The sequence below is a fragment of the Notolabrus celidotus genome, chromosome 12, assembly GCF_009762535.1.
Source record: "Notolabrus celidotus isolate fNotCel1 chromosome 12, fNotCel1.pri, whole genome shotgun sequence".
In the NCBI taxonomy this organism is placed as follows: Eukaryota; Metazoa; Chordata; class Actinopteri; order Labriformes; family Labridae; genus Notolabrus; species Notolabrus celidotus.
The window spans coordinates 34,461,202-34,478,185 of NC_048283.1; the positions used below are offsets into that span (position 1 = coordinate 34,461,202).

The following is a 16,984-nucleotide window of genomic DNA, read 5'->3' on the forward strand; positions in this document are numbered from 1 at the left end:
TTTACACACGTGTTCATCACAAGAACATTTGTGTGAGCCTACCAAAACACTTCGCTATGAGTGAGGTAGGCTATGGTGACAATGGACCAGCTTAGTGTCATAATAGGAAAAGTTAAGAACATGCAGTTTAACAACACTTTTTGCCTACATTGACATCTGTGGATAATTTTCCCTCGCCTATTTATTGCTTAATCATAAATAAGTCAGGACTTATTAAAAAAAAGAAGTATGTTGAAAAAAACTTTTTTTAATTTTTTTTAATTTTTTTTTTTTATTCTTTTAACGAAAATCAAGGTTGAGTAAAAAAGAGACACTATTATTTTTTAACATTTTCTGAAAAAATAAAAAATAAAGATTGTTGTTGATTGTTTTGAACCCACACATTTAAATGTAAATAATACTTTTCCCTCATCATAGCATGTTGTTGTCACTGAGACTATCCCATTTTATTTTGAGCCACAAGAAAAAAACAGGCTAGCTTTACTCACACAGTATGATGAGAATTACAACGTTGTATAATAACGTTCAATAACATGATATGATGTTCACTTCCCCTTTATATGTAATTGGCATACAGGAGCGTGGAAAGCTCCCACTGTTTACCCACTCACTGAACTTACTACGGAATTCCGTCGTCTGTCCGTTTAAAAAACAAAAAACTCTGGAATCAAGCCATTTCCGACAACACCTGAAGGCAACAGCAGCGAAACGACACGAGACAAGAGAGAGAGACACAGAAGAGCAGAGAGGAGAGAGAGCGAGAGGAACCTGTTCTGTTCTATAACACAGGGAGACAGGAATCCGTCACAGATAGCCCGATAACTGTAATAGTGAAGTTTTTTGTTGTTGCAGAGTTGAACCCCGGGTCGCTGTTGTCAGTCGCTGCACTGGAAGCTTCACAGTGTCTCCTCTTATCTCTGTGGATCTGGACTCTTTACCGTTTGGTGTTTTTGGAGAGCTGCACCGGTCTCCTCTCTGTCTGTGCGAGTGTGTGAGCCCAGCGGTGTGTGAACGGGTAAGGAAGTGACTGTGTATAATTAGTATTGTTTGTTGTTTTGAGGGTGCGTTCGTCCGTCGGACTACTGCAGCTGCGTAAAAGTGCAATCTTTGGGGCTATTAGAGACTCTTAACCTACAGTCATTTCCTTTAAGAGTGCAGAGACCACTGATTGAGAAAACGGGCTGCTAAAGTACATGTGCTGATAGGGGTCATTTTGAGGAATGTTTAGGTGATAAGAAAGATTGGGACCTTGCAAAAACAGCCATTCAATGACACGTACAGAAGGAGCCTAACCTAGTAAATGAAGCTCTAAAGGGAATTTAAGGGTGATATTTCAGGTGATAAAAAACAGTTTTAAAGTAGCATCAGAGGGCTATAAACTTGGAAGGAGCAGCAGTGAAAATTATAGCTCTACCATAAATAATAATAGTGGCTAACATCCATAAAAGGTAAAGCCACAGTTAAAAGTATAAACATTAAAGATGTACTATTAGAAGTATAATAGGATTGTCATAGTGATCCTCCCTTAAGGCCAGCTGGAGTAGTTATCAGGGTAGATAGTTATGTAAAAGCACAGGAGAGAGAGAGAGAGAGAGAGAGAGAGAGAGAGAGAGAGAGAGAGAGAGAGAGAGAGAGAGAGAGAGAGAGAGAGAGTGCGCGTACGTGTTTGCGCGCATCCAAACCTGGTCTATTCCGTGTTATATATAGCTTAATGAATAGGAATGATACAGAAACAATGTGGGCGTGGTCTTATCTGGTGTTGATGGAATTTAGAATTCTGTCACCTTTGTAGGGCTGACACACACACACACACACACACACACACACACACACACACACACATATCACAGTGTTAATACTCCTGTTGTCACCTGTGTGTGCTTCACAGGTGAGTTTTTGTGTGGTGCTTTCTAACTTTGTCTCTGTGAGTAGGTAGTCTGTGCAGTGTTTCTTTAGCACTTAAGTAATGATCTTTTATAAACTCACAGTGTGAACACAGTATCATCATCCACTGAGTTTTCTGTACTTGACAGCACTCCCCCCCTTCTCCTTAAATATTGACTTTCTGCAGTGTGCTGTTTTTCTGTCTTGGTGTTTAAAGATACAGTATTTTCTCCTCTGTCAGCACACACACACACACACACACACACACACACACACACACACACACACACACACACACACACACACACACACACACAAAGAGATAGAGAGAGAGCAGCAAGGAGGGAGGGAGGGAGGAAGGGAGGGAGGGAGGGAAAGAGGCAGAGCGTTGTTTTGCAGACAGGATTACATTGTCTCCCCCATGTCAGATTTCAGACACTGTGTTAAACATTTCTTCTCCAACCCACAGCTCTCACTCTGTGGTTAAACTTGTGAACTCAACTTAGAACAAAAACAACAATCAATGATTTAACCTTTCCAAATTGACTGTTAGATAATAGATGGTCCTTAAAAGCACCACCTCTTCTTTAATCCATGAATAGGACTAAGACTAAATGGACCCAAAGTCATTCAAGATGTAAAGACTTTCCTGTCCTTGACTTCAGGTCATGCTTGTGTTTACATGTCTGTTCAAGAGAAAGCCACAAGTGTACCTGAATATTTCAATGTGGGGGTGTTTTTTTTTATAGTGTTATGTCATGCAGTTGTTGAACCGTCGTCATGTCTGAGATCACTTGTTGAGCATTGTTCAGAGAAGCCAAAGAGGCACACGAGCTATGTTTAAATATGACATGTTTTGGCCATCAGTTGATTATTACAAACAAGTTCAATCAAGTTTGCACCACTTTTGCAAAGTAACATGAAATGTGTTTTTCAAGAGGGCCTGTTGCAGATGACTTGTATTCACAAACAAATCCCTTGAGAGTTCACGCATGACTCAAGTGAAGCTTTTTGTATGTGACTGCCTTCCACCATTGTGCCTCCTTTCATACACTGAATAAATGCTGCATACATCAGGCTCCTCTTAATAGAAGTATTTGACTTCTGTAAGCAGCCTGTATGCTTACTTCTCCCTGTGCTTATCATGATCAAACTTTCAACTCAACCATGACTCTTTATCTCTCCCAAAGACTTGACTGTTTTGTAAAGTTCACCCCCCCCCATACCCCCTCACCTCCCCCTCTTTTTTCCTATATCTGTGGGAGTAAAATTAGCAAATTCATTTTTTTGTCTTCAGCCTTCAGAATGTGGAAGTGTTTTATTGGTGTGCTGAAAAACAATGAGGACAAGGCAGGGCTTTGTGGTGGCAGAAATGCATTTTTAACCCATGTGAATGAATGGTGCCTCACATTCCACAGCAGCAGGCCCTTTACTGAATGGCAGCACTAACTCGGCTGTTTTCATTACTCATTACTGCCTTGTGCCTTTTCACCGTGGACGTAGTCATTTACCTTCACCAACTCAGGAGGGGGGGTTCAACGCCAACTAAGACCCTGTCATAGGAAATATTATAAGCAGTGTCTCTTAGTCGGTTCAGTGGCTGTGATTGCATCTTTCACTGATTGATAAGTTGGTTGTTACCTAATTTTGGCCACCAAATATTAAAGCAATAGTCTAAGGATATGTAACAACAATGGATATAATGACTGTGCATTGTGGACGGTTTTCCTTATGGTGATGAATCCACAGTTATTTTCACCCAAGCTCTACACTCTTCCCAAGATAAGCTAAGATTTATAGCAACTTTAGCTAGTTATTTTGATGATGTGAATCACAACTCCACAGTTTTGTTCAGTTTCAATGCTCTCATAGTTTTATTTACAGGGAAGTTTTCTTAAAAACAACAACAGAAACAACAAACTAGCTAGTTCAATTATCAGCTAAGTAACAGCTACAGCTATAGCTAGGCTATTCCCCTCAAGAGCTGTTATAAACAAAACCAGAGCTTTAATGAGAGTGTATTTTGGACTTCTAATTATCAGTTGGCCAAAAACACAACTCAAGGTGATAGTTACGTTTTCTCAGTGTGTTTTGAATAAGTGAACTAGCCACTGTTTGCTAACATGTTCATGAAATCAGCAATAAATGAAGCTATGCTAATGTTTGTGTACAGGATGTTTATTATACAACACTTGTATTTACTCTTGTAATCATGAGCCTCTCTGCTAGTATCTCCTTAGCTCACTGCTCTATGAATTAGGGAAGGGTTGGGTGCCAAGATGTTCCTTTCTTGTAATGAGAAGTAGTTCCTCCTTTTTGTATGTGACACTGGTGAGTATTAGCATGAACTAAGGTCTTTGTGGGTGGGTCCCAGCCCCTTGTGGAATTCATGTCTGGAAGATTTCCAGAGCCAGCTAGCTGTGTTTTACATGCCCATGCTCATGTCATAGATTGAATCCATTCAGTCCTTTTTAGAGTCTAATTGCTACCCTGCTTTGACTCCACTTTTTCATCTCCATCCAAGCTGCTCCTGTTGGAGCTGTGTGGCCTTGAACTAGAGTGAATATAGGAAAAAGTAAAGACATCACAAGACAGAGATGTTTTCCTACCCAGCCTTACACGTCCTGCTCTTTCTCTCCTCACTTCCTTGTTGTGCTTTAGATTGTATCAGCCCTTTCTACATGAAAGCAAAGATGTATCCGCCTTCGTTGGCTTAAATAACTTTTTGTGGCATATTGAGGTTGGATTATGGGGAGAGACTGCAAACAAGTGAGAACTCGTTTTTAGCAGCTATTCCTTTTTCTCAGGTTTGAAATAAAAGAAATGTGCCAAAAATGAAAAGAAGAAGTGCTGGTCTCTTTGCCGGTGGTCCAGACAGTCCCATCATTTTAATATGAGGTCTGGTGTTTGTTCTGTGGTGACGGCATCGATTCCCCGCTGCATGGTGGGGGTTTCCACTCTGAAAGGGCAATCTCTCTGTGTTAGCCTAGAAACACCAAGCTCCTGGATTAAATTATAAATGAGCCCTCCATGGGAAACATAGCACTTACTCAGAGGGAATTTACATTTCCTGCTACTGTCATCTTACACATTTCCAGTTTATAGATACTACGACAGTCTTAGGGAGAAATTTTCAAGAAACTTTGGTGACAGGTGGGTAGTTAATCCCTTTTTTTGGGTCACACCTGCATCTGTCAAACCCACTGGGATCAATAGTCTGCTGCTCAGCCAAGCAGCTCTGTCCAGGTAGTATGGAGTGAAGCCTGATGACTGTTTAAATGAGACCCAAAGAAAATGATGTAGTAATGGGAGGATTAAGATAGGAGAGGGGTTAGAGTTGGTAGGGGGTAGGGGAGTTGAGTTGGGGGGATTTAGGCTCAGGGCCATTACAGCCCTCACCCATGTCAGTGGGATAAAGGGGGAGACAAATGTGGTAGTGATGTGATAGTGACGTGCTAGGACTCAACTGTTGCACATACTGATGTTTTTTCATTTAATGCAGCCAGAAGGTGAGATTTGGAGCTGGGATTGGAATCATTACACCTTACATTACTCTTTTTAAACATTAAAGTTAATTTATAAAGTTGTGCAAAACCCCCTTTACAGACAGCCGGTCATCACGGGACTTCAGGACTTCCCATGGATATTCCCAGACATGTTGGTCATCATAGTTCATTGTTAACGCAAGGGGTTGGAAATATTTTTAGAAACAAAAAAACATCAAAAACTGGAGATTTATATATATACGCTTGTTCACACTTTATGTCCTCAGGGGAATAAAAAAAGGGAAACATCCCTTGGTAATTACCTTAAATCAGGCTTCATTTGTTTTTTACAGCTGAGGTTGCCACTTCCTTGAAAAAGCCAACTTTTATAAAAGTACACCTTAACTGTAGAGGTGAAAAGGTCCAGCTGCTCTAAATGACCGGAACTGGCAGTATTTACTGGAAAATGTCAAGTCTTTCACAGCTGAGAGAAGCAAAACATCAAAGTATATCAGGGACCATTGGGAATGATTAGTTTCTGAAATGTGAAGATGCTACTGAGTTCAAGTTGTTGTCAAGTTGTTGTTTTGTTTTAGTGCTAACTGAAGTTGATTAAAGATGATGACTCTGCACAAGTACTCAATACCCTGAGAAGTTTAGTGATTTAATAAAGTAAGGATGTTTATTAAATCACTGTTCTGCCTGACAAAGACCAGCAGGTCCACAAGTCATGTAATAAACTTCTTGTGGCATTGAATAAGTGTTCAGGCTTATATTCTTTTTCTTGCTGATGTTTGTGAGTGCTCTGCACCATTACTACTACTGCTGCTACCACTACTACTACTACATCTAGAAGATATATCATTCCATCATCAGTGTACAGGCTGAAACCCTCCCTTTGACCAGCGGTGCATCACACTGAGTGGCTGATAATCTGATAATCAGGGTTGGGTATCGCCTCCATTTATCAGTGCAGCTCTGTGTGTTTTAACTAAGGACAGTCACTGCAGCATCAGGTTCTACACAAAGAGAAATCACACCTCCGTTCAAACAATCCATCACTCATGTCGATTTTCCATCTTACACATTATTGATGATCTGATGAAATAACAATCTCTGACACACCGTGCCGAGCTGACCGTGCTGGATTCATTAGCTGGGCTTATCAGCTTCGGCTGACATAGTGATCATAGTTAATAGATTTCTGCCTGCGTCTATGAACTGACGCCTGGCATTGTTGCTGTGATTGCTGCGGGATTAAAGAAGAGAAATAAGCTTAGCTGGGAGAAATAGCCCAGAGAACCACGTGGCTGTGATCAGGGATTGAGAGAGAGAGAGAGAGAGAGAGAGAGAGAGAGAGAGAGAGAGAGAGAGAGAGAGAGAGAGAGAGAGAGAGAGAGAGAGAGAGAGAGAGAGAGAGAGAGCGAGCTTCTGGGGAAGGAACAGCCCTCTTTGTCCAGCCCAGATGTCACTGTAGTAGACTACCATTATTGATCCATTGCATTACACACAAACACTCACACATTCTGCACACACCACATATGCCCGTCATGCAGTAATATCTTTATAAAATTGGAATTTTAAATGTAAACTGTTGAATACACACCTCACACTCAAACACTCTGATCTATGTTTATTATACACAAAACCAAACTTTATGATGTCTAACACCACATCTTGTTTACTACTCATTTGTTGAAGAGGTTATTCCTGCCTCCACACTCTCTCCATCCTGCCTATCTGCTCCATTTATCTCTCCGCAAGAAGGTGGCCTTCCTAATGGCCTCCTCCATATTTGATGGGCCACACAAACTGTGCTTTGCAGGGGTGACGGCCAGGCTCGGTAGGGAGGGGACATGGCACCCAAACTTAATCCAAACTCACAGCAGCCCAGAGGGCATTAAGGGGTGGGTGGGGGTTGGGTGAACTGTTTCCTAAGCAGAGAGAGAGAGGCTCCTTTTTAGCATTCACCACTCTGCTCCAGTTCATAAACACACTCCAAATGGGAATGAAAAACTCCACAAAAGTCATACAAATATGAATTGTAGATTAATTATATGAACTCATGTTGTTTCTATAGTTTTGTGTCATTGATCACATGGATTTTGTGCTTTTGTTGTGGACATTTAAGGATACATAGAAGAGTTAAAGGAGTTCAAACTATATATCCAGAGCACTCAATCATGTGTTTGCTTTGTAATTCCTGGAAAGTCAGAAGAAGAAGTTCCACTAAATGAGTCTTTTGTTGGAAACTTTACAAAGAAAAGAAAGTAGAACACTACTTTGAGAGTATCTGAATTATTTGCAACCTTTCATTTTGGCTTCAGTTTCACTTTGAAGCAAATATGTAACTGCTACCTACTCCACCCTTTTACACAAACACACTCGCACACACTCATTGTCTTATCTCCCTGAAGGAACTGCCATTGTAACTCAACCGAGTATGAAAAGTACTTTCTGAAAAACAAACCTCTCCTCCTGATTTCTAGCCGTTATCCCCCTGAGCTGCCCCACATGTACTACATCTATTAGTGTCTAAAAGTCTTTTCAGCTCTCTTTGCAGACAGAACTGGACAGGGTAGATGTAGTTAGTGCAGACTGAAGTCTAGTGATGTTGCATGTCTGACCAACTCAGGGAAACAAGCTGGAAATGTCTCCAGGCTACTGCAGCTAATCATTCAGTGCACAGAGGAACTGATCGTTAGCCGCTGATGTCAGCCTAACCTTGTCGGGATGGGTTCTAGTGTGTGCATGGGTGTGTGTGTGTGTGTGTAAAAGGGATGGGGGTTGGGGCACAGATGGATGAAAGTTTGGACTCTATCCTGTCAGAAATGTTTGTTTTTCTGATTATAGAGGTAAAAAAAAAAGATGGGATCTTTTTCCTCAATTATGTGATCACATCTCAGAGATAAAAGTTAGCTTTTTAAATGAGCTGGACTTTTGTACAGCTCGGTTATTGACGTGCCTGCTTGCACTATTGTTTGTCCTTTTGCTGCAGGAAAAGAAAAGAAATCCTGCTGTTTAGGGCAGAGCCACTCATATGGAAATAAAGAGGGCACTTCTTGTTTACTGATAGAAAGAGTTGTCAGTCTAAAAAAGAGGCACAAGAATGACTCACGTGAACGAGTGAGCATATTTTTGCTGCATAAAAGCTTTGCTATCAGCCAAATGGAAGAGCTAGGAAAGGCTGATTTGGACAGTACTTCTTAAAGTGACAGCTTGTCCATCTTTCTCCCCCACTTTTAATGCTTCATGTGCTTTTTATACATTTAAGAATCTGAACAGGCGTTCAGACACGTGGAGTTTTAGGAGCTCCCGCAGGGTCAAGCAGGTTTAAGGGTCATGGAGGACAGAGGTGACACGGAGGAGGAGGGTCGCTCATGGAGTAATGGGTTTAACCCAAATCCACATGTGGATTAGAGTTACAGTTTAACACCAAGAATGAAAGAAAGATGAATGCAGATAGGATGCAAACTTGTTTCAGAACATGCAAATGTGCTGTGAGCGTCTCTTTTCAGGGAAAAGAGATTCATTTCTCATCGCTCTTTGTTTTCATATCCGTAACATTTGTAAGCAGAAAGTGACAGACAGCGCTGACATACAGAGCGAAAATACTCACGCCTCAGTCATTGAAATGTTATGACTGTCAGTGATATACATGACATTTCCCTCTATGGAACCAGATCCTTGTTTTGCATGCTTTGTTCATGTTGTCAAATCATATTGTAGAGTTTATTTTTCGCTGTCACCTGAAGGGCTTCTGTTTGACAAAGCGGAAGAATTACATAACATTAAAGGTAAAGATTTCAGCTTTTATGCATTAAAGTCTCTATTTGAATAAGGCCTTGTGTAATGACAGACACAGGGGTGTGTCCAGATTTTTTTGATTGGGGTGTCCCTACTTGGGCACTGACTTATGCAGGGGTGGAATCAAGTGTGTGCACACACAAATAAATAGCATTAATTTACCCTCTCTGTCTCGAAATCAATTTTCATTACTTACATGTTCTGAAGTTATACCCTTCTGTAATTATTATTGTTCAACTGTGAAAGTAACACAACAGAGCAGCAGCTGAATATGTGTGTCCTTAGTCACTTTATTAAGTAGCTAAGTAGGCAATAAAAAAAAATGTAAGCAAACTCCTGCACATTGTTCAACTGTGGAACAGAAATGCACAGAACCCTACTTGTGGCATTTTGCAGCACAGTCCAAATAGTTGATTTTGAAATAAATCTTGCCTATGAGAAAGGCACAAGCCAATCACTTGGCACTTTGTTAGGATTTCAGATTACAAGGAAAGCGAATGCCACACCATTCCACCTCTCTGGACATGCCCCTGCAGAGAGAGGCTGATGAATTGACTCTAGTGGTCGGTGTAATTTGTGTAATATGTTAGTTGAGTTTTAAGAGTGGAAGCTTGTAAATGATAAATATGTGTGGAAATATGTGTGGATGTGAAGACAGCTGTCAACAGCAGCAACATCTTGATTAGGCGTTCATAGATCTTAAATATATATACTGTAAGTGCGCCTAAACTGCCTATAGTAGTCATCTGTAGTAGTTTTAGTCAAAAAAGGCTTTCAGGTCAGTAAAAGTTCAATCATTTTTTGTGGTTGTAGTCACATCTGTCTGAACTGTAGAAAACACTGTCAGTACTGCTATCTACATTTTAAAGGAGCCCATCTCCTTCAAATCAGCAAGTGTTTCATACAAATATTCCAATCTCACTGATCATCTATTTTTACTCTTATGTGGGTTCATTGAGCTCTAATTTATTGAATCATGTAATATAATCATTAAATTAAAAAAAGTGTCCCTTCTGCTGCACATTTTCATTTTTGTGGCTGGTGTGATGGTTAAACCACACCCGAGCCTTCAGCCGCTCGGCCCCCCGCCTGTGGAACTCTCTCCCCTGGACTTACAAAATTCCACTTCTCCCACCACCTTCAGATCCTGCCTAAAATCTCACCTTTACAGCCAAGCATACACACTCTAATCTGTCTTTTGGGACTGGAATGATCCCCCCTCCTTTCATTTTTCCAGTATTGGATCTATATTCTAATGTATGGATTTATTTACTGTTCAGTGTTGCTTTTATTTTGCTATGATGGGTGCCTATAAATAAAATGAATTATTATTATTATTAAACAAGCATTAAAGAAGCTCTTTGGGGTGCAAGCTCATACGTATGAAAGACACCGTATAGATGAGTTCATTTGAGTTGATGTGGTGATTTAAAGGTTTAAGAAGTTTTAAAAATAGGTTTAGAAGTGTGCCTAAACTGTGATTATTGGTTATATTGGTGTCAGGGTCTTTAATAAGAGACTGGAATAAAAAAGAAAAACTGATTATTTTTTTGTGCTTAAATAATATTCATAAACTTTGCATATCAATTCCCCAAATGTTTACGAATGTGCTATTATCTGAGGAACACTCTTTTAAATCTTCTCGTAAAGGTAACATATATAAACCACATATTCATAATTCATGGACATCCAGTCAAAAGGGAAAACTGCTGCATTTACAAGTCAATATATGGCAGCTCAAACCTGTTGTGATGATTTATTCTGTCCATTTGATTTCCCCGGCTATGAGCAGAAACACCAGATTCCTCCCTCCTCTGGATGTTTGCTCCCACATTGTGATTCCTCTTTGCCTCTTACCTCAGTCCCAGCTGCCTTTCTCTTTCTCTCTCTCTGTTGGTCTGTCTGTTGCTCGGGGGCCTTGCAGTCAACTACACAGAGAAGAAGAGACCAAAGACAGGGAGCTTTTTGCTACCCCCCACCACAACCCCACCACCCCACCTCTACTACCAGCAGCAGCAGCAGCAGCACCTTTTTCCACTGTCTCTTGATGTTGTGTAAAGAATCCCCCAACACACTCACACCCTCCCTCCAGCTCTCCCTCTGGCCTCAGCGCCTTGTTCCCACATTGTATCCAGATGTGAGGAGGATAGTTGAAGGGAGGAAGGTACAGGGGCCCCTGGTTGTGCCCTCCTCTACCCCCTAGCCCCAAACATAGAGCATCCCAACACTACAGGTTCTCCACTATTGAACTGAAAACTAGACTAGATAAGTTTGACTTTTGGAGCAGATATCTCACTTTAACTTATTCCCATATTGTAGCCTTGCTTTCTGGTAATCCATGATATTCTTAATTCGCACACGCACAAACATCTTTACACATCCTCATAAGACTGCTGTTTTATCCCACCAACAGCATCTGTTTTTCTTACTTAAACTAAAACCATGAAAATCTGCTGCTCTTAAGGCTGACTGGCTGTGATCATCTAATCCCTCGCCATAGACCTCTATTTAAAGAGCATAGCCGCTAATCCCTCCAGATTATACCTGACCAGCTCCACAAAATCACCCAATTAATAGTCTTAGGAACAGCCACAAAGGCTCTTCTTCCCTAAAAAACACACCCTAATAATTCAGGAAGAAAACCCTGACCCATTTATGGAGTAATAATCTGATGCTTAGTCTCAAACAGAGAGGCAGGCCGGGCACAGAGTAATCCCTGACGATAGGAACATATCTGTTGTTAAATTTGTTACCTTGGATTATTGACACTGTCATAATCTAAGATGTACATTACCCTCAAATGACATTTCATGGGTGTAATGCTGTCATTAAAGGTTGCATATGACTCCTTGTAAATGTATATTCATTTCCACAGTTAGGTTTGAACCAGGCCCACTGGCAGCTGGTGAGCTTAAGTTGAAATACCTGGATTGCATGCACCACAGGCATCATTGTCCCAGTTAGATCTGATACATACTTGGATGTATTGGGGTTTTTTGAAGGATTGTACTGCCAACACTTTAACAGAAGCAGCAGGGAAATTGTGCCAGTTTCTGTATTTTTAAAAATGGCCATTTTTTTCATCTTAAAACCTTTCGAGGGAATCCAAATGTTCAGTGAAGAAAAGCTGCTTTATTGAGTCAGCCCAGCAAGTGTGGTATGAATTAATTACGTAACAAAGTTGGAATCAATGAAGATGCATCCTTTAAGAAAAAGAAGACGTTATGTTAAATTGCTTCTGTCTGATCTATAATACAGAATCATTGTCATCTTGTATTAATGCATGAAAGTGTAAACTATATGATGTAGGCTCAGCTCACAGTTGCTCCTTTTGATCCATACAAAACGGGATCTGTCGTCAGCACATTATACTCAAGTCCAACGCCAGTCCTGATTTTAGAAGACTTGTGACTCGACTTGGACTCAGACTTGAGCATTTACTGCATTAGGACCAAGAGGCAACCTCTGATCTAAAAAAAAGTCCAATGTGGAAGTGTTAAAAACTGCAGTTCATCGAGGATCCGCTTGGGACTGGCTCCGGAAGTACCGGAAACCACATACACACCAATTCAAAGAAGCTGATCTTTACAGCAGAAATAAACATGTTTACAGTCTGGTTCAAAAGACGAGTGTAGTCTGGATAGATCATTTCTCGATCAGCACACTCTGGTTTTTTTTCTAACGCTGCAATTTCAAAGATATTGAGATTACGAGACTTCCAATGAGAGGCACAGCTGACTTGATTGACAGGCGGGAACACTGTAGCTGTTGGCTAGGAGGCTCAAAGCCCGCCTCTTTACCTCACAATCGCTCGACAGCAGCAATATGGCTGCCGTCGACAACTAGCCTCAAAACAGCGCTTCAGAAACAGATGGGTGACGTCACGGATACTACGTCCATATTTTATACAGTCTATGGTTAGGACTCAGAAGATGGACAGGAGCACTCAAACTTACTTATTGAAAGACTGTTTGTATTCAGTTTTGATCAGCTGTGTTCACCTGCATGCACATTCATGTGCTGTCTTGGTCAACAGTTCTGCCAGAATGCTTAAAGAGGCGCCAAGATTTCTGTGTATTATGTCAGATTTTACAGCAAATGCATGAAAAAGCAGTGCAACATGTCCACTATGTTAAAGAACCAGGAAAGTAATGGAACAAACTTTAACAGGCATCCATCCAGGATGCACCCTGAACAATAAGAGAGATACTAAAGTTACTAGGACTTGGCAAGCTCTCGGAAATGTAAGCAACTCACCCACTGGGTCCACAATAGTTGGTTCATTAAACTTAGTTAATAGCAGCTGTGTTGCAGGTCTTTCTAAGTTTATTAAAAACCTGCAGTGATCCCACTGTAGCAGGATCAATGAGTGCATGTCCTCATTTTGGGGGGAGCTGAGGTGCACATGTTAGAGTGATGCATAGCACTGAAACTTGACTGATAATTTAAACCGCAGACAGGATCAGTCAGAGTCTAATGTTAGTAAATTGAATGTGTTGTCTACAAAATGTCCCACACTGTCAGTCCAGGTTCAAACAGTCAATTTTTTATTTTTATTTTTTTTATTTAACCTTTATTTAACCAGATAAGTCCCATTGAGATCAAGACCTCATTTTCAAGGGCGACCTGGCCAAGAGGTCAGCAGCACACGTCAGAATAAATGGCACAACTCAACAACATGGAACATATATGCAGAAAGTATGTAGAAGCAAACAATAATAATTTAAAAAGTGCAACTTATTTTCAAGTAAAGTGCAGTTTGTGAATATAAAATAGTTTGGAGTCAAACAGCGCTTTTCCCCTTAATACATTTTAATAATATTAAGTAGGACTCGACTCAGATTCCTCTTTGGTGACTCTGAACACTTAGGACTCAACACAAGTTGGACTTGAGGTTTTGTGGCTTGACTTCAGCACTGCTTTCAGAACTTAATAGAACATGTCTTCCTTAGTTTATTTTCACATCACTATTTAATTTGCTTATCTAAGCTTCATACAACTATGCAGGTAACTCCCTCCCTGCGTGTGTGTCAAGGCGTGAGTTCTCTCCATTTTTAGTAACCCATCCTGCAGTCTTTGAGTCAGGCCTCGGCACAGTGTGTTGTGTAAAGCTGTCCACTGGTGCGATGTGGAGAGAATGACAGTATGCGTAATCCTCAGTCTCTTATTTCTTGTGTAACAGGCCTGTCTGTTTGGAGCGCTGGCCAACTGGCTGCTTGGCTGGCTTAATGGTTGTTTTGCTGCCTGGTTGATGCAGGTAACTCCCGATGGAAGCGTCTGATCTCTCCAGGGAGAGCTGCGCAAACATGACTGCTTGATGCAACATTTGCTTTCTCCTGTACTACCCCCAGTTGCCTCTCTGAATAAATAGTACAAATTAAACTAAGTGCAAGTGATGATACTGTGGTGTTTATACAAATTATGAGAATAAGGATTTTTTTTTTTACCAATAACATACCGGATTTACAACAAATCAGACTTCTTCACAGACTTTATTTGGAAATGCAAAAGCCTCTTATCTACACAGTAGTATTCTTGTATTACTGCTAATCATACCACGAGAAAGCAGCTTTCACTATGAATGAATAAATACTTCAACCTGATTTATTAATACAAACATTTTTACATGTGAGTGTATTTTTTTAAAGTGTTTAAATATCATTGTGTCCTATGTAAAAAGCTGTAACTCCATTCAGGCATATCTAACCCTCCGTCTATATTCTCTTAGCTTAATAGCTCAGTCTTTAACCCACAGTGTGTCCTTAAGAGTCCCAGAACAAAGACTGTTAGTGTAACCAATAATCACAGTTTCAGCACACTTTTAAACCTATTGTCATTGCCTGACAGTAGAATATGCAACACAAAGAAACGGAGGCTTGGTTTTACTCTTGGTACAACAATGTATGGCATCCTTGAATGAATGATGGCTGAGCTCTTCAGCTTCACACAAGTTATAAATGCTTCCTGTAATGAGGCATATTGATGCTTTAAGCTAAATTCCAACATAGATGGCATAAGAAAGTTAAAGCTGAAGTGTTGATCATGTTTACAGTGTGGTTCGAAAAACAGGTTTGAATATGTAGCTCATACATTTGTTCGGTCACACTGTGCAGAGGGTCAGTTTTTTTTATGTAACTGTTCAGATAATGTAAAGGCTAAAAGTTAAATGTGGATGATTAGGAAAACAGCCAAGTGGACCGACAGGAAGTCAAGTTGTAGCTGTTTGCTATAGGAGGCTAAAAGCCTGCCTCACCTCTGCCTCTTTACTTGTGTCGAGGTTGATTGAAAGTTAGTTTGAAGCAACATTTTCAACACCACCATTATTTGGCTTCTTAGTCAATGCCCTGGCAACAGTCGGGAGTTCATACAGTGGCAGTAATCCTTCAACTGAACCGCCGGTGAATGAAGAGGGAGGGGAGAGCACAGTAAATGAACGTTCTTTACACACAGGTGGACACTGGGAGACGCCGGCACTAACTGCGATGGTGCGATGGAATGATCCAGACGCAGGAAAATGCAGTGTTGCAAGGAGCTCAAAAATGGCATTGCTGGATAGAAGATATGTCTCAACTATTTAAAAATTCTGACAGTCAAAGTATGTTGACACGTGCATGGAGGATTCTCTCTCACCGTCGTCTGTCATTGCACCTATGCCTCCTTCTCACCACAGTGACCGCAGACATTTGTGTGTAACGCTGTGCCAGTTTGAAACCTGCCTTTCAAACGTGCTAAATATAGACGCAAAAACAACGCCCGCTATCTGCTTCAGGTTTGCTAAATCACATTGCGTGTGCTAAATGATTACATTTGCATCTCATCCTCCGTATTTTGCGCGTTCTGATAATCTGCATGCATTCTGCATATTCATGAAGGCAAACACGCTAAATGGATTGCGCGTGCTATTTTGCTCATTTGACAGACGCAATCCTCGGTGCTCCCGGTTAGTACATCAGCTTTGTGCGGGCTATCAAGTTTGCACGTGTTTTTATACACGCAAACCTTTAGTAGATCGGGCCCTCTGACTCGGTTCCCATCATGCTTTGCGCTGGACTGAATGACCAACAAATCTACCCTAGAGGGGACAATAGAGTGCATCATATTGCATCGTTACCCATCTCATCTCATTGTACTGTGAAGCTTTTCATTTGTGTTTTGAACATACAGCTGTTCCTTATTGTTCGAGTTGTAAATGTTTGTTGTTGACATCGTTTCACGCAGCTATATTGTAGTTTGTGCAATTTTGTAGTTTTTCTTCTGCTGAACCAGAAATGAGCACACTGATTCATCTCATGACCTCAGTTGTATTTACTCCTCTGTGTCAGTATCAGTTCATAGAAATACTATGAAGATTTATTTGATGTTGCTGTTGGTGCTGGAAGCCAGCTGTTCATTGAATCAGGCTGATAGCTTTCTAAAAAATGATTGCAGCCTGTCAGTAATATGCTGATGTGTTCACAGAAGTGTTTTCAGGAAGAAAAAATGCAGTCTGGCCTACATGTGAAAGAGTTACATAAGCACTGTCACCGTTTCTTAATTTAGAAAGCTTATTTAGAAAGTCAGAAAGCAAAAAAAGTTTTCATTCGACATAGATTTGTTTCTCTTTCCTTTTGGTGAACACAATGGAGCCCGCTACCAGGCAGGGTGTCAGCCTGTTATTCATGCCAGTTATGGTGCTTGCATGCTTCCAGATGCTGCTCTGGCAAATCCACCCCTGTGTAAACACAGCGACTGGTGCAGATCAGGTTATGCTGGTGTTTTTTGCAAACATCCGTGTTGAGGAATGCTACTTGTTTGCTGATGGGACAAGG

At 40.8% G+C, this 16,984-nt stretch overlaps 1 protein-coding gene across 2 annotated transcripts in view; it reads left to right on the top strand.

Moving 5' to 3' along the window:
* Positions 1 to 703: 703 nt before the first annotated feature.
* The window catches only part of LOC117822265 (zinc finger protein 516-like), a 61,740-nt gene continuing 45,459 nt past the window's right edge, over positions 704 to 16,984 (top strand). Inside the window, exon 1 of one of the 2 annotated variants that reach the window (XM_034696898.1) lies at positions 704 to 1,015. The gene's annotated coding sequence lies outside the window, so the exon portion shown is untranslated. The remainder of the gene's footprint in view (positions 1,016 to 16,984) is intronic. The other variant, XM_034696899.1, reaches the window with a different exon arrangement.